This window comes from Gymnodraco acuticeps, unplaced genomic scaffold (assembly GCF_902827175.1).
Source record: "Gymnodraco acuticeps unplaced genomic scaffold, fGymAcu1.1, whole genome shotgun sequence".
Classification (NCBI taxonomy): Eukaryota; Metazoa; Chordata; class Actinopteri; order Perciformes; family Bathydraconidae; genus Gymnodraco; species Gymnodraco acuticeps.
In genome coordinates, this window is record NW_022990280.1 from 206,645 (window position 1) to 229,575 (window position 22,931).

The 22,931-nt window shown below is 41.6% G+C and overlaps 1 pseudogene; it reads left to right on the plus strand.

Annotated features, from left to right (window-relative positions):
• The first annotated feature begins 383 nt into the window (after positions 1–383).
• Positions 384–20,473, plus strand: LOC117549687 (annotated as a pseudogene).
• Positions 20,474–22,931: the final 2,458 nt, after the last annotated feature.

Consider the following 22,931-nt stretch of genomic DNA (forward strand, 5'->3'; position numbering starts at 1 on the left):
CAACACACTCTCACTCCCTAAGCGTCCAGGAGCGACGCTTGGTCAGTGTTGTAAGGTCATATATTATATATTGCATGTTAGTTCACCAGTCCACTAGGTGGCACTGCGACATTGAAGTTGTTGCCGTTCAATAAGCATAGAAGAATAACTGTGGGCTATGTATGTTGTTATGCTAAGTATGTGGGGAACCTGAGTCGCAGTTCGGATCTACCAGAAACCAATAAACTCCACTATGCTCACCAGAAGCCTCCTGTGAGTTACTACATAATGGCGACGAGGATAAAAGTACAGCAGATGCCTGGTGGAAATGCACGCAAATGAGCGAGACTGTTGAGTGGCTACGTTAACGGCACAACACACCGGACAGTGGCGTGAGCTAGAAGATGGCGGCTGCAACGGTAGGAAACACCGCTCCTTTTGATAGTCAATCCCAGACGTGGGAGGAATATTGTGAGGTTCTCCAATATTTCTTTGAAGCTAATGAGATCGAAGATGCAGGTCGGCAGAAAGCTATTTTGCTCAGTTCAGTTGGCAGTGAGACTTACGGCCTTATGAGGAACCTTATCAGCCCGGCGAGGCCAGGAGACAAGACCTTTGATGAGCTTGTTCAGCTGCTGAAAGACCATTTCAACCCCAAACCCAGTGAAATTGTACAGCGCTACACATTTAACTCAAGGAGTAGGAAGCTGGGAGAAACAGTCATGGAGTATGTTGCTGTGCTAAGGAAATTAGCACAAGATTGTAACTATGGAGACAAGTTAACAGAAATGCTGCGTGACAGGCTGGTCTGTAGGATTGAGGAGGATCGCATACAACGGCGATTGTTGTCAGAGCCGGATTTGACCTTCGACAGGGCACTGAAGCTGGCCCAGGCTATTGAGACAGCCAGCAAGGATGTGAGAGACTTATGGCGCGTTTCCACTGCAGCGGGTAACTCGCTTTAAGCGTGCCGAGCCGTGCGGGGCCCGTTTTTGGTTGCGTTTCCACTTGGCCTCGTACCGGTGTTCCGGATTAACTTGTTTCCCAATCAACTTGTTTCCCGATCAACTTGTTTCCCGATCAACTCGTTTCCGTGGGGTGCGTGGCTTTCGACTGAAATACACATTTCGATCGCTTTCTTCTGTCGTTTACAAACATCTTTTGGTATATTTGGCTTCTTAGGAATACATTGATGCACATCCAGTACCAGTGTGTGAGGTTGTGATTACGATGGCGATATCCGGACGCGAACAGCGAGGACTACAACAAGACAAAGGAGTTGCTCGAATAAATCATTTAAACCAGCTATTGTTGCCAGACTTATTACGGAATATCGTTGTTAATGTCCAAGTTCATCTGTATATACCTTCAGACAGCCTCCAAGTGAAGCACACAGTGTTTACTCACAGTTTGAAAGCAGCGTGGAGAAGTCTTCATCTGTGTTAAACTGTGATCCTCCCAGGGAACTGGGACCCGCCCACGTTAAAATGTGACCCGCCCAGGTTAAACTGTTACGATTTCTGTGTTAAGTGTTCACTGTTCAAAACATTCACGTCAATAAATCCTTTACAAACTATTATTGTTGTCAGTCTTACATAACATTTGTATCATATATTATTATCAATATGATGTCGGGTTGCATTTTTCTAGAACTTGTTGACAATGTTAATGTAACAAAAGGAGCTGTGGTGATCTTTTAGTACGTGATGATTCGTGGCGCACTCATAACGCGCAGGGCATGATTGATTTTTACTGGTGGGACTCGGGTTTGAGTCCAGCATGAACTTTTTTGTTATTTTCATGTCGATGCACATTGAATATGTTGTTTGAATAGAGGATTCGTAATATTGTTTGCCGACACCAACATTCACGACCAAGCAGCATTTTAAAGTCTAAATATCACCAATGACATTTATGCGGCTATCTTTGCAAAACGAGGTAACAGTCACATCTTATCTGGATGAGTGCTGCACAATACCGTTTTTATAAGGGATACATGTGTGGGTAGTCTTTCATATTAAACATGATCGCTGGTAGATAGCCACAGAAATCGTAACACAATTTAACCTGGGCGGGTCACATTTTAACGTGGGCGGGTCCCAGTTCCCTGGGAGGATCACAGTTTAACACAGATGAAGACTTCTCCACGCTGCTTTCAAACTGTGAGTAAACACCGTGTGCTTCACTTGGAGGCTGTCTGAAGGTATACACTGATGGACTTGGACATTAACAACGATATTCCGTAATAAGTCTGGCAACAATAGCTGGTTTAAATGATTTATTCGAGCAACTCCTTTGTCTTGTTGTAGTCCTCGCTGTTCGCGTTCGGATATCGCCATCGTAATCACAACCTCACACACTGGTACTGGATGTGCATCAACGTGTTCCTAAGAAGCCAAATATACCAAAAGATGTATGTAAACGACAGAAGAAAGCGATCGAAATGTGTATTTCAGTCGAAAGCCACGCACCCCACGGAAACGAGTTGATCGGGAAACAAGTTAATCCGGAACACCGGCTAGCGGGTCCTAATTCACGGTTTTTCTGGCCCCATAAAATCGTAGTTCTAGGGCCAGGAACAACCAGGCTGAGTCGGGCTGAGTATGCTAAACTAGAGAGAGAATTCATTGTAATACACGTTTCAAAATGATGCCGAAGTAACAACATACTGATACCGGTTAGTAAAAACCATGAATTAATGCTTTGACAAGTCTGCAGACAGACGGCAGGCGAAAAACCCTTTTAAAATGCGTGCTTTCTAAATGGAGCTTGGCTAAGCTAACGTTATATATGCTCCGACCGTCCACACTCACAACAACTGCCTATACAGACATAAATAAACCAGCGACTGTATTCGCCATGACACAGACAGTCTGTGGTTTGTACTTGTTTAACTTTTGTCTAGTTTCTGAACAGATATGAAGAGCTGTGAGCTCTGAGTGCTAAGAGCTAACGGCTGTGTTGTTTTTCTGGGGCGCTCATTGAAGATGACGTCACGGCTCCGCCTACACTGCGTTACTATAGTAACTGCCCGAGTTCCTAAACTGTAATGGAAGCGCAGCATTAAAGTGAGCCGGGCCTAATAAGGCCTAACCAAACCGAGCGAGGCCGAGCGAGGCCTGCAGTGGAAACGCGCCATTACAGTCACTGGAGTCAGCACCCTCGCACATGAGAGCACCTGAGGCAGTGCACAAGATGACGGCAAGGCAGAGCCCCAGTGAGCAGCAGCAACAGCATAAGGCTTGTTACAGGTGTGGCAGTGAGCAGCACATAGCTGGGGACTGTAGGTTTATTAAAGAAACCTGTCACAAGTGTGGGAAAATAGGCCATATTCAGAAAGTGTGTAGGTCAAAAGGCTCAGTTAGTGCTTCACAAGCAAAAGGGGGTGGAGTATATCAGAGATATAAGCATGTGAAAACTCAGGGAGCAAACTATGTCAGTCAGGGGGAGGGCGAAAAAGATGACATAGACACAGATGAGGTCATGTTCACTTTGTACAAAGTGGAGGAAATAGACATACCGGCAGAGGAGCCATTTCTAGAAACACTGACTATTAATGAAACTGAAACACAGTTTGAAGTAGACTCAGGATGTGGGGTAACAGTGGTGAACCACTCAGTGTACAAAACCTTATAGAGGGGAGAGGTACCAGCCTTGCAACCCTGCAGAGTGAGACTCAGAACATACACAGGACATAGGGTAAATGTTTTGGGAGCAGCTATGGTAAAAGTGCAGCACAAACAGTCAGTAAAAAACCTACCGGTGGTAGTTGTGCCAGGGACGGGCCCTGGTCTAGTTGGCAGGAACTGGATTAAGAAGCTAGGTTTGCAGTGGAGACCTGAAAGCCAGATTCACCATGTCAGGGAAGAGACCTTGGAGGAGGTACTTGGGGAATATGAGGAGGTTTTCAAAGAGGAATTAGGGAAATGTAAAGGGCCCCCAGCTAAACTATATGTGGACAAGGAAGCAACCCCCAGGTTTTGTAAAGCTAGACCGGTCCCGTATGCAATGAGAGGAAGGGTTGAGGCCGAACTGGACCGTCTCCTAGCCCAGGAGATAATTGAACCGGTAAAATATGCAGAGTGGGCAGCGCCTGTGGTACCGGTGTTAAAACCAGATGACTCAGTAAGGTTGTGCGGTGATTACAAACTGACTGTAAATCGAGTATCAAAACTGGAGCAGTATCCAATTCCCAGAATTGAGGATTTGTTTGCCAACCTGTCAGGTGGACAGAAGTTCACAATGCTAGATCTCAGTCATGCATATCACCAAATACCTTTGGATGAAGAAGCAAAAACATATGTGACCATAAATACACACAAGGGCTTGTTCACGTACAAAGTGTTACCTTTCGGAGTATCATCTAGCCCAGCTATTTTTCAACGGACCATGGAGGGACTGCTACAGGGCATCCCTAGAGTGGCAATATTCTTGGATGACATCCTGCTGACAGGGAAAGACGACGAAGAGCATCTGCAGACTCTTGTCCTTGTGCTGAAACGGCTACAGGAGGCCGGTCTCAGGCTCAAAAGAACCAAGTGTTCGTTCATGAGTGAGGAAGTGATGTTTCTAGTTCATAAGGTGGATGCCACAGGACTGCACCCCGTGCATGAGAAGGTGGAAGCAATCAAGGATGCACCCACACCTTCAAATGTGACAGAGCTCAAAGCATATCTAGGACTGTTAAACTATTATAACAAGTTCCTGCCCAGTCTGTCAACCACCCTTGCTCCAGTGCACACACTGCTAAAAAAAAAGACACAAAATGGCAGTGGGAAGAGGCTCAACAGACGGCGTTTGAAAAGTCAAAAGACATGATGCAGTCAGCTGAAGTGCTGGTGCATTATGACCCAGAGAAGGACATTGTGCTATCATGTGACGCATCACCATATGGATTAGGTGTTGTGCTCTCACATCGCATGCCAGATGGAACTGAAAGACCCATTGGATTTACATCACGGACATTAAATGCTGCAGAGAAAAATTACTCACAACTTGACAAGGAAGGACTGGCAGTGATTTTTGGAATAAAACGCTTCCACAAGTACATCTATGGACGGAAGTTTACTATAGTGACGGATCACAAGCCCCTATTGTCACTTTTCAGTGAGATGCGAGCAGTACCCCAAATGGCATCACCGAGGATCCAACGTTGGGCCGTGACCTTGAGAGCCTATGAATACACCATAGTGTACAAAGAAGGGAAGTACCACAACAATGCAGACGCACTGAGCCGCCTGCCCCTACCAGAGAAACCTGACCTGGGGAGGCCAGAAGAGAGGGTTCTCATGCTGGAGAGTTCTGACATCACACTTGTGACTGCTGACCAAGTGAAAGTATGGACAGACAAGGATCCAGTACTCTCACGGGTGCGGGAATTGGTAAACAGAGGCTGGTCATCAGAATTAAAAGAGATTGAGTTTGGCCCTTATGCAGTGAGGAAACATGAACTCAGTATCCAAAATGGGTGTGTTGTGGGGCGCAAGAGTTATTGTGCCAAAGCTAGGCCAAGAAAGTGTTTTGAGACAGCTTCATCAATGCCATCCGGGAGTGTCCAGGATGAAAGCACTGGCTAGGAGCTATGTATGGTGGCCAAAGCTCGACAAGGATGTAGAGGATACTGTCAAGTCCTGTATGACATGTCAAGAGCACCGAAAAGTTCCGGCACCAGCTCCGTTACACCCCTGGGATTGGTCTGATAAGCCCTGGAGTCGTATTCATGTGGATTATGCTGCGCCATTCATGGGGCAGATGTTTTTTGTGCTCATCGATGCACACTCAAAATGGATGGATGTGGTTCCAGTAAATTCTGCTACTTCATCCACTACAATTGAGTGCCTGCGTACTTGGGCTGCACGATTTTGCGATTTTTCTGACAAATATTGCGATTGCGATTTGCGATATTTATTTTTTAACGACCCAACGGAAGTTTATTGTAAAATGCGGCCATAACTCCGGCTATAAGGTCGTATCAACGTACTCCCGTCTCTAGCACCCCCCGCAGCCTGAGCTACGAGTGAAAGAACTACACTTACATGAAACTTCCGTTGGGTTGCTTTAAAGTCAAGCTTCAGTTTAAGATTCACCCTGTAATAGATGTAGAACATGTGATGGAGCATTACCAGGGTATATGCAGGAATCCTGAAGTGAAATTGAATACCTTTTACGACCCTTTCCATATATTTTAAGACCTCATCGCAACTTAGAGTTCTAACCGGTTACATTGGCGACACACTTTACCTCACATTTACTATATTGATTGTAAGATAGCACAACTAAACAGAGTGCAGACAGACTACTGAAGCCTCCTCTCCACATGAACTTCAACCTCTCTGTGAAGGTCAGGTTTAATGCAGTATGCTGCTTTGTTGCTTCTTTACTCTGTGCTCTTTCATTCCAGTAAAACTCCTCAGAAACCATTAGAAACCAGTATTTGACCAATAAACAAAACAATCGACAAAACTTTGAACTATAAAATATATTAAACTTTGGTGAGCTTCAGCGGGGTAATGCCATATAGGAGCTCCCTCACAAATACCCAGGGGTTAAATTGGGCTGGGGCTGTCCGGGGCTAAGCCCGGCACATAGGACAATGCTCTGACGTCATCACCCTCACACATTTGTCATATGTTTACAAAAAACAATATATATGTTAAGACTTTTCTCGTTCTTAATATAGACTATATTTAGGGTCGATATTACTTACTTTAAAATAGCAAATCTCTGTGACCGGATATTTTGGCTTAGACCCCGGCCCCACGAGGACGCATACAGTAAAACGCATACGCAAACGCAAAAAAGTCTTCCGTTCACACCAAGCCCCCAGGAAGTGCGCCGGACTCAGATGAAAATATTCGTGCTGGCCAAACGGCGGTACTACACTTCCGTTTGGTTGCCAGGCCCGGAAACACTTTTTCCCATTGACTTACATTGGGAAAGAGTGGTCTGTAAATCGTTGGATAATTTTTTTGAAACAAAATAAACTACCCAGTATGAACACTTGTATTGCCCTTATTAAAAACATTCGTTCCTCAAGTTGTAAAATGTGCTAATAACGTTATTCTGAGAGTTATTTCCCTCGCGCCGCCCGGCACGTTCATGTTACGTGTCCCGACCAATCAGAGCACACTGTGCTCACAGGAAGGGTGGGGGCTGGAGCTATTGGAGCTACAACGAGCCGTTAAAGGCAGAGAGTGAAATTCAGTGAATACACGTAGTTTACAGAGATGCTGTTTGAGAAACCAATGTGAGTTGCGTTTATCTTTACCCATGGATGCACAATAAGAACGGACCCATATCGTCTTACTGCCATCCCACGGAGCTGTAATAATGGATATATAGCACATGTTTGCTGTAATTCATCATCATACTACATCGGCTGTATGATTACATCTTGTACCGTAAATGTTGTATTAAATAAAGTTAATATTACTTATTATAAGTATATATATATAAGTATATATATATATATATACAGTGCAATCATTCTTCCATGCTAAATGAAGCTCTGTTGCTTGGATATCACTAGATCCTGTTACAGCGTAATATAAGTACATAACGATTGATGTCTACATTAGCATAATGACTAGCTAGCCGCTAGCTGCTAACTGCCGCCTCGTTAATATCAAATCCATCATAATAACAATCCATTACCATGCTGTCATGAACGTGCGGTGCTGTTACGTGTACGCAAATTGACGTGCTTGATGTGAACGAGCATTTTGGTTAAAGTTGCGCATGCGCTATGAGCGTACGGGTACTTCTCAGGCATGCCGGGTAATCTGTGACGTTTCGCTCTCTCAAAAGTTGGGCAATTTTATCATCATGCGCTAATGAGCAACTCTCATAGGAATGAATGAGGCCCCGCCTCCCACGCTGTATCCAGTTCTTAATATACATCCATAGTTCACACGCATTCGATTCCTTAACGTGTCCGTTCACACTAGACCGCTGGAAATGCTGGAAACGCTGTAGTACATATGCCAGGCCTGTAAGTGGCGCTGCTGCCGCCACAAAATACACCAAAAGCAGCGAAGAAGTTGTCATGGTTGCCCTTCTGTTTATTCTCCGCGGTGGACCAAGCCCCCAGGAAGTGTTACGTGTCCCGACCAATCAGAGTACACTGTGCTCACAGGAAGGGTGGGGGCTGGAGCAAGCCCCCAGGAAGTGCGCCGGAGTCTGATGAGAATATTCGTTGTGGCCAAACGGCGGTACTACACTTCCTTTAGGTTACTGGGCCCGGAAACACTTTTTCCCATTGACTTAAATTGGGAAAGAGTGGTCTGTAACTCGTTGGATAATTTTTTTTAAACTAAATCAACAACCCAGTATGAACACTTGTATAGCCCTTATTAACACTAGAACCGCCAACGGGTACATTTTACCCGCAGCTGTTTTTTGATTGTATGTAACTTTATTTCAATAACATATTAAAGTCTCCCAGTCCGTGACTTTTCCTGAAAGTGTGTTATGTAGCACCCTCTGTTGTTAACAATTGTCAATATGAAGTCAGATTGAAAAAATCGCCAAAAAAATGCCATTTATACCTATATCCGCCAGCGGGTAATATTTACCTCATAGAAAATGCAGCGTAAACATGACGTGTTGCTATAGCAACGCCTTTTGTCTACTGCGGTTCCTTATAGATAGAGAGATAGATTGAGAGAGAGGGATAGATAGATGGATATATTGATAGATAGAGAGAGAGATAGACAGATAGATAGTTATAGATAGTGTAACATCTTGGAGAATACAAGATCTTGGATGACTGAGCTCGTTGAGGACGTAATGCATGTGTGCAGGTTACGTGCCAGTTGAATAAAGATGGACACTCGGAATGAGAGAAGTAGTTTGCGTCGTCTGTTTATGTAGACAATTATATGTCCATAGAACAGAACATTACGGATAGATCGATAGATAGTTATAGATAGATAGAGAGATTTGTACCTAAACAAAACACAAGTCTAACACCAAGCGTTTAAATCAGCACCCTTAGCGATATTTTATACTTCATGTTATCTGCACAAACTATGTCATATGAAAAGCTGTGAGTCCACAGATTCTATTGGTATACGTTTCATCCCTGTGCGATCAAAACTCACTGTTCTGTATGATAAATAAAAGAACATTGTACCATGAAAATCAATAGCGGGTACATTTTACCCGTTGGCGGTTTTAGGTATACAGCGTCCTCTGGCGGTTCTAGTGTTAAAAACATTCGTTCCTCAAGTTGTAAAAATGTGCTAATAACGTTATTCTGAGAGTTATTTCCCTCTGCACTATGAACGTGCATCTAACCCACGGGACCGCGCCGCCCGGCACGTTCATGTTACGTGTTCAGCACTACATGCGTTTATCTTTACCCTAGACTGGTCTTTACCCATGGATGCACAATAAGAACGGACCATATCGCCTTACTGCCATCCCACGGAGCTGTAATTATGGATATATTGCACATGTTTGCTGTAATTCATCATTTGTAAAATATGATACTACATGGGCTGTAAGATTAAATCTTGTACCGTAAATGTTGTATTAAATAAAGTTAATATTACCGACGTTAGATTAACGTCCCTGGAGCTTATTATTGCACTAAGAAGCTTATTGCACTGTGTATATATATATATATATATATATATATATACACATATATATATATATATACACAGTGTGCAACTCGATTTTGACAGGAAAGCAACTGGAGACTTCTAGAATTGTGTGAGTAACATTCTCTTTTTACACTTCTCTGTTTCAGTGTGTGTACTCTGTATCAATGCTCTGTAGTTGATCTGACTGGAATTGTGATTTTAAATCTCAAAACTGCTACAGTATCTGTCAGGCAGAAACTTGGGACACGTAATTTGACTGAAACCTTAAAACTGAACTAACTGACTGCTAGGGTTAACTGTGATTTAAACATTTGTAGAATACTAAGAGCTTTATTGATTAGGTGTAACTGTATTAAGGGTTAAACTCATAACTTTATAACTTAGGGTTTAATGTAATTGTAAAACCATTGGGCCACTTAAAATACAATAACAAGTCAGGAGGGAGCCAGTCTCGATTGAGGCCCATCAGCTGTGATCTGTGGCCACTCCCCCCACTTCCCCCCCAGAAACTGTATTTAAATCTCATCCTAATCACTGACCTGCCAGTGTGCAACTCGATTTTGACAGGAAAGCAACTGGAGACTTCTAGAATTGTGTGAGTAACATTCTGTTTTTAGACTTATCTGTTTGTGTGTGTACTCTGTATCAATGCTCTGTAGTTGATCTGACTGAAATTGTGATTTTAAATCTCAAAACCGCTACAGTATCTGTCAGGCAGAAACTTGGGACAAGTAATTTGACTGAAACCTTAAAACTGAACTAACTGACTGCTAGGGTTAACTTTGATTTAAACATTTGTAAAATACTAAGAGCTTTATTGAGTAGGTGTAACTGTATTAAGGGTTAAACTCATAACTTTATAACTTAGGGTTTAATGTAATTGTAAAACCATTGGGCCACTTAAAATACAATAACAAGTCAGGAGGGAGCCAGTCTCGATTGAGGCCCATCAGCTGTGATCTGTGGCCACTCCCCCCACTTCCCCCCCAGAAACTGTATTTAAATCTCATCCTAATCACTGACCTGCCAGTGTGCAACTCGATTTTGACAGGAAAGCAACTGGAGACTTCTAGAATTGTGTGAGTAACATTCTGTTTTTAGACTTATCTGTTTCAGTGTGTGTACTCTGTATCAATGCTCTGTAGTTGATCTGACTGAAATTGTGATTTTAAATCTCAAAACCGCTACAGTATCTGTCAGGCAGAAACTTGGGACAAGTAATTTGACGGAAACCTTAAAACTGAACTAACTGACTGCTAGGGTTAACTTTGATTTAAACATTTGTAAAATACTAAGAGCTTTATTGAGTAGGTGTAACTGTATTAAGGGTTAAACTCATAACTTTATAACTTAGGGTTTAATGTAATTATAAAACCATTGGGCCACTTAAAATACAATAACAAGTCAGGAGGGAGCCAGTCTAGATTTCCTTTTGAGGGCCACCAGCTGCAGAGAGTTAACTAATTAAAGGGACGTGGCCCCACAGCTGTGAGAACTCAGCAATCAGGTGTCCATTTTAGGTAAGTAGTTATACTCATGCCACTTTCGTCTCATTAGTATGCATAGAAAGTGACAGGTCACACCTCTAAGTCCCGCCCCCTTCTGCCAGAAATCCTGCCTCCATAAGCCCATCCCACTTCTGATATAAGCCCCGCCCCTAACGGCGGATGTCCCGCCCCCACTTCCGGTTTTCAAAATAAAAAATCATTTAAAAATGAGAAAAATAAAATGCTGCCCCCTACCGGTTTTACAAAAATAATAATTTTAAAATGAATCACATTAGTATGCATAGGATCAATGTCCCGCCACCTAACCACTTCCTGTGCCCCCTAATCCTGTATACAGTATTGACTGTAACTTACAAATACTTGCATATAACATGAAATATAGCAACCATATATTTAAAAAAGTAATGTCAATCTCTCTAAAGAGTTCCGTGAAAAGTTTTGTGAATAGGCTGGACATGTCTGAAGACAAGTCAGGACAAGTGTGAGAGAAATCATAAAACCCCCTGACATCCTCTACGGTCAAATGGCGGGCGAGGGGAGGGGTAACACACACACACACACACACACACACACACACACACACACACACACACACACACACACACACACACACACACACACACACACACACACACACACACACACAAACACACACACACTTCCCCCGCCCCTCACCCCTCCCCCGTTCAGGATGTTTCTTTTCAAGTTTTGGGAAACTGTTAAAGAAGTATCTGTTTTGCAAAGAGGTTATTTTCAAAATATCTTATTTAGGTTTTAATAGTGATACCTAAGGGTATTCTCTTTTAGTATATGGATTTGTGAACTAATGTGTAATTACTTGTATTAACTATAATTGCACAGGATCATTCATAGATGATCTCTATGCATTTTCTTGACCTGTATCTGATCTTGAAAAACTTGACTCTTTTAAAAAAAGTTATTTTTCATCTATCATTTTCAACCATGCAGCAATAGGTAAAATTTAAGAATAAGTAATAGTTTGTCACGATTTTACGGGAAATAGTCAGTGCGCAATGTCACATCTTAAAGACAGCTTGAACTGGATAAATGGTTAGTCTTTTTTCAAACATACCGTACGTTCTGCATGTTAGTATATCTGGTCAATCGATTTAGACCCTACTGCCCTCAATAGGGAAGTCACGCTTTGGGAAGAGGTGTTTCATTTCACAGATCCACCTTGATTTGTTGTTGTGAGGGGTGAAGGAAGAGGGACGGGGGAGGAAAATTCAGAGGATGAAGAAGCAGAAAACATAACTTGTTTTGTAAAACGGACAGCACGTCAGTTTCAAGAAAGACGACAATAATTAGTAGTTAGACATTTTGGATATCGTTCGTTCTGGCAGTACTATTCCGGGTCATTGGGAAACTTTGTGGGACCCATTTAAAACCATTTAAAAGAGAAATTGTCTCTGTCGTTCTTAATGCAAAAACAAATCATCTCTACTCCCTTTGGGTGAAGTCCAGGAATGTTCTCGGGGGGAGTGGACACTTGCTGTTACATGGCATAAAGCTTCTGCAGTGTGCCAATAAATGTATAGTTTCCCTAAAGCTCCATACATTTACACATATTGACTAATGACTCAGCACATGAGGGGTAAATACAAAACAAATCTAAATATCACCAATTATTCCAGAATGTGACTAGAATAGAGTCTAGAGAATGTACCCAGGCTTTGTCTTCAGCCACCAACTAAATAGGGGCGTGCTTTATTGAATCACCAGTATGTTACTCACCATTGAAGACAGTGTTGAGGGGGGCAAGCAAAGTGTACTCAGCGGCAGATTGCATGGAAGCAGAAAGGCCTAGCTCAGACACCATGTCTCCAAAGGTTGACTGGGAACTTCCAACCAGTTTCATCACCTGTTTAGCTTGAGGCACAAAGGGGATTTAAACACCATTCAAAAATATGGATTACAGAAAAACAATATATGTATTAATGTAGTAAATCGGGTAATCATTAATAAGGGAAAAATGTGCAAGTCTAACCTGAGTCTGGCATGAGCACTTGATCAATAAGGTGGATGACACCATTGGTGGTGACAATGTCCTTCTTGAGCACCATCTTGATGCCATTGACTGTTAAACTCTCGCCATCACAGCCTTGAAATCAAAGTAACGCTTCTAAAAAACATATATTTTAGAAAAGTAATGTTAGTCATGTCAAGTTATCAAGACTGCTGTGTTTCATCGAAACAGTGTTAAAATCACAAACATAAAGAAACCGAATTCCTTACAAATTAATGAATATTTTACCCGGTTAAAAAGGTTTGCATCCATTAAAGTGTAACTAAAAGTATCTTAGTAACACAAGAAAAGAGAATAAAGCATTGATGTCAACAAAACTGGATTGCTCCATTGAAATAGCGTTAAAATCAAAAAGTGCCTCTAAAGAAAATGTATTCAGATAAAAGTATTTTATTTTCAGAAATGTTTAAGGTTTTGCATACATAAAAAGTGTATCTTACAGTTGCTTTTGTGAGAGAATTACACACAAATCTGCAGAGTGTCACTAAAAAGTTTTACACAGGGACTGACATTCTGTATGGGGGTTTCACACCTGAGCTGCTGCAGGGGAGGGCGTTGAAAAGGGGGTGAGTATGTTTGGCTCTCGGGGGATGGTGGGTTAAGAATCACAGTCTTAAAGAAAATCTGGTCAGAAAAAGTATTTAACTTTCTACCAGTTGTAAGTTATCATACATATAAAAAAAAGCAAGAGACTTACTGTTTCCTTTGTGAGAGAATTACACATAAATCTGCAGAGTGTCTGTAAAAAGTCTCAATCTCAAAAACTGCAGACGCCTCAAGGAGAGACTTGAAAAGATCCATGCAGAGTTGGGGGGGGGGGGAGAAGAAGAAGACTAATAACCAGCAGTTGACTTGTTCGATACATTGATTTTTTTCTTTAAAGTAAAATAAAAATGGGAAACTACTATGCAAAACGCTCTGTATATATTGATCAGAATGTAGTCAATACCCTTTTAATAAGTGTGGTGATGAGGACGATTGAAAACAGAACGAGTAGTGACCCCTGTGTAAGCAGAATGGCTGAAGTTTGTAAACTGGAAGACATTTTGGATATCGTTCGTTCTGGCAGTACTATTCCTGGTCATTGGGAAACGATTGTAAACGAAACATTTAAAGTGGTCCTGGAATCTTCATTTTCCGAAACATTCTGTAACATTATCTCAGAAATGAAACAAACATCAAAAGTGTATCATGTGCTCTCAGTGTATGCTCTGTTTGTAGATGTAATGCATCTCTGTGCAGAAAGCAGCATACACATGAATATTCTGACTGAAGTGAAAAAACTCCATCACGATATCTCCAGTCATATGGGGAATTCTAAGCTGGAGACGGTCCTGCGGATGTTGCAATCAGTATAACTATTTGATTTTTGTGTGTGAAAAAATAAAAAAGTGTTTTTTTACATTTAAAAAACTGTTGTCTTCATTATAGCCAGGGGGAGCGTGTCTGATACATGTGTATTACAGTCCTTCTTTTTGTTTTTTTCAGTGTTTTTCTGTGTGTCTGTATACACAAAGCACAAATCATTTCAAACAAACCCTGAATCAAATTTAGAGAGGACCATTAAGAGTCAGATTCTTAATGAAATCTACGGACACAAAGTACTTCATTATCTACTTTTCAGCTTTTATACACAAAAGTGTATCCTTCAGTAACTTTCTCAGAGAATTTAAGCATAAATCTGCCAAATGTTTCAAAAACAGCCTTGTTTTACTGAAATAGCCTCAAAATCACAAACTGCCATTAAGAGTCAGATGCTTTTACGGAATCTAATAAAACAGAGTATTTTCTACAGATGACTCGTCCCACTCAACGCAATAAGTCCCATCCCACTCAGCAAATCATATAAAACTAAGGACCCCCACTAAGACGACCGTTGAAAGTAGCCATGAATCTGAGAAAAACCAAGTCTGATATAGCCTCCCCTTATTATCACCAGGATAACGGATATGGGCTTAATGACTGGATGTTACAAAGTAGGGGAGAGGATGTTCCCGAAGAAGAGCCCTCCTCTATATCATATCCATGTAAGGTCTTTACGACAAAAGAGGACCACGATAACATGACATATGAAGAATATCTTTCTTTAAAAGATGGTATTATAGATAACCTTTATAGAAACAGTATATCTCATACCACTCGCCAAGATCGCAAACGACAATTAGCAGAAAAGAAAAGAAAAAGTAAAGAAAAACGAAGAAAAACGAAGAAAAATGAAAAGGAGAAGAAAAATGAAAAGCAAACGCAGAATGCGAATGAAAAGAAAAGGGACCATAGGACGGAAAACCAAAAAGACAAAACGAAGGAAGGTGAAAAGAAAAAGGAACAAAGTGAAGAAATGTAAACTAGAGGATGCTCATGGTGTTGTTGTTGAGTCATTACCGGATCATAATAATCTTATAGATCATCTACCGCTAACCGACTGCTGCGAATGTGTTGAACAAATACCAAAAGCAATGGCAGAGCTTTGCTTCAATATAATGAGAGAAAAAGCACGATACTATGGAATTGCCCAAATTGGTGACAGTGCCAGAACATGCATTAAAAGACTGTTGGAGGATCTCTATTCTAGTATCGGTTGTCATTACATCGAAGGATATTCCAAAACGTGTGACGACATAGACAAAGCTTTTGAAGACAATTATATGGTACCTGTCCTTACAGCTAAACAAATCCTACGCCAGGTATTCAACAGACCACAAGAAGCACAAGAAGCCCCAGAAAGGATTACATTCAGAGCTAATAACGGTGAAACCGAAGAAGAAGCAAAGCAGATTATAATCGTTGCGGGTGAAAGGATAGAGAATTTGCATGTGATGTTAATGCATTTATCTGATATAAAAAATGCATTCGTATACTTCCAAGAAACCGCTAAACATCTACTTGGGCAATGTGAATTGAACGATAAACCGATCACTGTCAATGAAACGGGGAGAGAAGCAGCAGTGCAAATCGTTAAGTCTATTACCTTGTATGCACTACGGCATTAACTTGGTAAAATGTAATGTGTTTTTTATGAAAGTGTGTTGAATGTTGTGTTTTCAATTAAACAACCATTACAAAATGAAAATGTGTTTTATTTTTTGCTCTCATATATAGTAATAGTATTGTAAACGAAACATTTATAATATGAGGACCCGACACCTGAGTGTCAGTACCAAGAGAAGGAGCATGGGTGTGAGAGGCACTAATGAGAGGTGGTTGAGCTGGAGTGGTGCGACCATAAGATGTCTGAAAACTAGCACCAGCTCTGACAATGGGCCTATGGACAGCAGGGAGGCTGGCGCGCTTCAGCCTTTGGATTTCTGCCTTCCATTTTTCATCACGCCTTTGTAAACAGTCCACCAGTTTCTCTTCAACGTTTTTCAAAGTTGACATCACATGATGCTCCAGTGCTTCAACATTCTTATTCACGAGGCCTCTGATGCTATCTTCTCGGTTTAGCGCACTATTAACTGAATCTCTAAAATCAGCCTCAAGGGAGTTAACTCTCTCCATAACTGTTCCCAGGTCTGTGGAGAAAGATGCAAGAGCAGGTTATGCATGGTAAGATGTACTATCCCAATCTCCTATACTTTCCTCCTGCTCTGCATCAGATATATAAAGAGAACCGATCAAAGAGGTAATATCAGTCATAGATTTTCTTCTTGTTATCCATGCATCACCTCTGTTTTCATGGTGTTGCCCACTGGTCTCCTGTACTATACTAACTTCTTCAGACTCATTCTCTTCTAATTGTGCTTCCATATTCTGTTGTACATTTTCTTCAGAAGCCATCGCCTGACTATGGTTATTTTACACAACTACAGAACACGTTTTTCTTTTCTCATCCAATCAATACAATTCAACACATAAGCTTAGTGTCTCAGTAAACAAAAATATCTCAATTGGCAGTTTCAAAATCTCCAAAAATGTCCCCTTTAAATAATATCAGATTTTTAAATCACATTTCATTCCCCATACTGGCCACCATCTGTAACGATCAACTATCTAAAATAGTTGTGTTAATTAAACGCATAAGGGGTTCTTGAATGAAATAATATTATAAAGGTAAACAGAAATAATAAACGGATAATCTGCTCCTTAAACAAAATAAACAGAGACAGATTTCATGCATGGATCCATTATATTGACAGTTTTCCAGCCAAACAACACAAACAAAATTAAACAGTCCGCTCTGCGATACACAAAAAGTGTCTTTACTGCCTAATCCAGGCTATTGTTCATTGACAAAAAAGGCTGTTGCTCCTGCGCCCGTCGGCGGCAAAAACAGAAATGCCTTTTCAGGCTATATTCCACAAAAAAAAGGAAACACGAGGTCCAGCGTGGCACAAAGGAGCGATCTCACCCTGTGTCGGAGAGACACAGGGTCTCCAAGGAGACGTGCTTCCAGGTCGGTCGATGCAATATCCACATACGATTACTTTCAATTACTTCCCCATTGCATTTTAACATATATACATGCTGAGAAAACGTAACTATCCCGCTGAATACCCGCATTCACCACACCCACGCTTCCTCCTCCTGTGAGAACCACCCCTGGCATCCTGTTGACGCGCCCACTAAAAAGCCTCTGGGCGCGCCGCGACAGGTGAATATGCAAATGAGGCTTCCAGAACCACACCCTCAAACCTTACATAAAAGTGGACATTTAACGACTGTAGTTGCGAGGATAATACACATGCATCATAGATTTTCATTTCATTTGAATCTAAACTACATGCCTTAACCTTTTCCCCTGCCCCCACAGTTTATAAGAAACCCTGAGATCAATCTGCGACTGTCACACATTTGTGCAGATAGCATGAAGTACAAAAGATCGCCAATGCTAATGTAGCGTTAGTGTTAGCATTTCTCCCCCGGGCTTAAATTGTGTATTATAGAATGATCACACCGGTGTGACAGTACTATACGATACGATACGATACGATACGATACGATATTACTTTATTGTCAGATCAAGTCTGAAATTTGACTTGCGTCACAGCAGCTCCATGTCCAACATCAACAGACAAATATGCATACACAAATACATGAAACACAAACATTTAACATAACAGCACAATCAGTGAGAGAAAAACATGCTCAAAGAGCCTTCAGCGTGCATTTGGTCTGGGATTTAGCTCTGTATTTACTGTGAGGACTGACTGATGCACAAAGGAGCGCTTCAGTCAGACTTTATTGAATCGTGGGACCCTGTATTTCCGATTAGATGGTAGCAGTTCATATTCACTGTTCAGAACATGGTTTGGGTCGGAGATGATGTTGTTGGACAGCCTCACTAGGTTGTTATGATAGGCTGAGTCATAGAGTCTCTGACAGGGTTGACCAACAATCTTTGAGCAGATCTTTAACAGGTGGAGTAGTTTTGATTTTAACGCTGCTGACAGACATTTGTACCAGGTAGTATTGCAGTACTGTAGAATGGACATGATCACAGATGTAAAGAACAACAGAAGAATTTCTCTGCTCGCGCCAAAAGACCTAAGATGGCGGAGAAAATAAATTCTTTGTTTTGTCCTTTTGCACAGATATTCAATGATCCTTCCATGACAGCAGATGGTCAATCATTACACCCAGGTATTTGTATGAAACTCCCTGCTTGATCTCATCTGTATGGATGACAATGGGGACTTTATGGGAGTCAGATGGTGAGCCAAAAATGATTTCCTCAGTTTTCTTGGTGTTGATCTCAAGAGCATTGTTATCAGTCCACTCGACCACCTGATTTACAGCCTGTTGGTGCAGCTCAGGGTCGTCTGTGTTACTGAGCAGAGATATTATTGCAGTATCATCAGAGTACTTAATGATGAATTGATTTGGTGTACGACAATCATCAGTGTAGAGAGTAAAGAGCACAGCTGAACTCACGCAGCCCTGGGGGGCCCCTATATTGGTTGTGATGGCAGATGACAGGGTTTTGTTAACCTTCACAAGTTGCTCTCTACTGGTGAGGAAAGCAGCATACCAGTAAATCAGGTATGGATTTACTTCCATTTTGGCCATTTTTGACACCAAGATGTCTGCTTGTATTGTGTTGAATGCTGATGAGAAGTCTAGGAAGAGGGCTCTTGCATAAGTGTTACGTTTGTCTAAATGTTTAGTGATGATGTGAACCAAAGTGGCCACAGCATCTTCCGTACCGCACCCTTGTTTATAGGCAAATTGGTATGGATCAAATTTGTCTTGTGTTGTACTGATAAGGAATCGGAGCAGAATTCTTTCTAGTGATTTCATAATCACTGATGTGAGGGCTATTGGTCTGTAGTCCTTATGTTCTTTTGGGCATGGAATTTTGGGCAGCGGTTTGATGTGGGAAGTTTTCCATGACAGAGGTATGGTGTGCATGTCAATGGAAGTCTGAAAGATGGGTTGCCACACTGGAGCCAGCTCAGTAGCAAAGTTTTTCAGCAGAAAACCGCTGCACCCATCTGGCCCAGCCGCTTTCTTGGTGTTAGTGCACTGAAATGTGTTTCTGACCTCTTCGACACTGATGGTAATTGTGTCAGAGGAAGTAGGTATTATGGTTTCGAGCATTTCAGTGCACTTTGCAGAATTATCCAGTGACTCGAAACGGGTAAAGAACGTGTTTAGTTCGTCAGCAAAACCAAATTCATTTTCTGTCACAATGGGTTTAGCTGAGGGTGACATTCCTGTCATGGTTTTCATGGTGTCCCATATTTTTTTGGGGTTTTTGGCTTTAAAAGCATTTTCCAAAAGCTTTCAGTTCTTGCTCTGTCTGTTTAAGTGCTCCATAGTCTTTGTTTTTGAAAGCTATTTTCCTGGTATTTATAACGGTTTTAATGTCCTTGGTCACATAAGATTTATTATTTGGATAGATTTGTATTTCTTTAGTGGGAACAACTAGTTCTACACAGAAGTTGATATAGTCATTGGTAACGGTAGTTATTTCATCTAGTGAACCTTCCTGAAAAATGTCCCAATCTGTCAAATCAAAACAGGCTTTCAATTGTTCCCTACTTTCATTTGTCCATGTCCTTATTACTTTATTTTACGGTTTACTTCTCTTCAGTTTGGTTTTATACACTGGTATCATATTCACAACATTATGATCAGACTTCAGTATTGGTGGTCTACATTTAGTCACATAGGCTCCTTTAACATTAACAAAGCATTTGTCCAGGATATTGTCTTTTCTGGTGTGATCCTTAACATACTGTTCGAACCCAGGTAACACAGTCTCCAGGCGACATTGGTTCATGTCCCCGAGCACTATTGCCGGTGCATCGGGGTGGCTGAGTTGCAGCTCATGGACACAGTCAGCGATGGAGCCTGCCGCCAGTGACGCTCTGCCGCTGGGAGGCACGTAAACAACAAACAGTAAAATACACCCGAATTCTCTAGGCAGATAAAAGGGTCTTAACGTCATACCGAGAATTTCTACGTTGGGATCACAGGTTTTACATTTTACTGAGTATGATCGGCACCACAGATCATTAATATACACACAAATACCGCCTCCTCTGGTTTTCCCCGAGTTCGCATCCCTGTCTGCTCGAACAAGGGTGAATCCAGGTACTTCAAAGAGAGATTCAGGCATCGTAGATTGTAGCCAACTTTCCGTGAAACATAGTAAAGAGGCCTCACGAAATTCATGACAGTACCTTGTGTATATCCTTAGTGTGTCCACTTTGTTGCTCAATGAGCGCAGATTTGTCAGAATGATGGATGGAAGTGGTGGTCGGCTGAATCTCCGCCGTAGGCGATTCCGAACGCCTCCCCTCCTTCCTCGTCTCTTTTTCCTGATGTTTCTAAGAAGCTCCCGTGGGATGTCATCCAGTAACGAAGAACACGGGTGGCTTGGTGTGTTCGTAGCAGGCCGATTGCATTGTAGCTCCAGCATAGCCTTGCGGCTGTAGCAGCGTATAGGCCGGGGCTCCTCGCCATACCTGTTCGTGTTGTGGCTCAGGTGTGTTTTAAAAAGTTGTATGGCCAGACAAGGTCCGCAGAAGGCAAAAATAATCCACAGGATCAAAAGCATGGTCTCTCAAAAATGATGTTGTATACAGACAAACAAACGTTTAGACAATAATTAGCCCAAAACAAACAACAAAAAAGGGCAAAACACAAGACGGACGGAGCATACTGAGACGCGGTGCGCAGCCGAGCAGCGCACACGTGTGTTACTCTTCAAAGGGTTCACGAAATATGACTACTACTCCTACTGTTTAACATTTTGGGTTACTTAATGTTACTTCATGTTAAGGCTAATAAAAATGACAAGGCTAAGGCTGTAATGCTAACTAACGTGCTTGCTACTAGCTAGGTAGCTAACTTGATCCAGCCACTCCTGGTCCTTTCATCAGACGGGAAGCGAAAGAACGAGCAATACCCATTGCTGGTATGATAACAACCTGGTACTAAGCACACAGGCATCTTGTTAAAGTTATCTTATCTTAGTTATCTCTTATATTTAGCGGAGGAAAACAATTGTGACATCAGTTATGTCATCACTTATTTAAACAGTTTTACGACAAACTGTGACTTTTTTGACATGGAAATTATTTTTGTAAGATTGACAAACATCATATGTGTAATTCGTGGCACAATTCTAATGGGATCGAAAGATACGTTTTCTCTCTCCATTGACTTCAATACATTATTTTTCCGAAATAAGGTCCCATGGACCGGAAGTAGATGGGCGTGACTTTGCCACTCTATAATAGATGAGAGTAAAATCTGTCACTTTACAGCTCCGCTCACTTTTGGGGAAAACCAACGCTCTCATTTGAACGGCGATCAAGCCTGAAGCCACAGAGCTCTTCTTTGAATGTCCTTTCTTCTTAGAGGAAGTACAGAAACACGTAACTCTGGATTTGTTTTAATGTTTGAGGTGCAATAAACGACACAGCAGCTTTTTGGCATGTTAAAACTAATATTTTCTGCCTAGCTCATGAGACTAACAGCTGGCGAAATTACAGCCTTGCCTACTGATTTTAATTTAACCATATATCGAGCCCGATTCTCGATTTCAAATGTGTGCTCTAAAATGATAATTATAAATGACTATTATCATTATTATAAGCAAGACAATAAATGGCAAAGATATGTAGAAAATAAACGTATTTGAGATACGTTCATAACAAACGTAACGTGGGAGAAAATACGTTTCTAGCTAAACGTAATTGAGAATGCAGTTTAGTTCTGTGGGAATGTAATTTTTAGGGGACAGGGTTGGATTTTTTTTGTATCAATTTATGTTTCATCCAATCACAGTGCTTGTTCACTTATCACGAGGTTTGTCGCAAAGCGGACAGGCGTCGTCACAACAATAGCTGGGGATTATGGGTAGTGTAGTCTCTTTTGTGCTCCACATTTCAGAGAAAACAAGTTGTTTCTCAGCATTGAAGGGGAAAAACACAAAAGCGTTGTACACAATCAATTTAAACCTATCAATGTCGTTTAATTAACAAAGGTAATCTGGTGTTTTTGAGTTGATGAGTAGTGCAGATATCACTGTCAAATCAATCAACAGTAAGGAGAATACTTACTTCCGGGTGTACAATTCTCAGTTATCCAATGAATGGAATGGACGCTCACATTGCCTTTAACAGCCGCCGACATAAACAGATGCGGTGCTTCCATGAGCGTCAAATACCGCTGCAGATGGGAATACATTGCAATCAGTTGAAAGCTCTTTGCGTCCGTTTATGAAGCTGAAGGAGCCTCGGCGCGTCTCAACTGCACGCCACGGGACCCTGACCAAGCGTCACTCCTGGACGTTTAGGGAGTGAGAGTGTGTTGGTGATTCGTGTAGATCTGCAATAA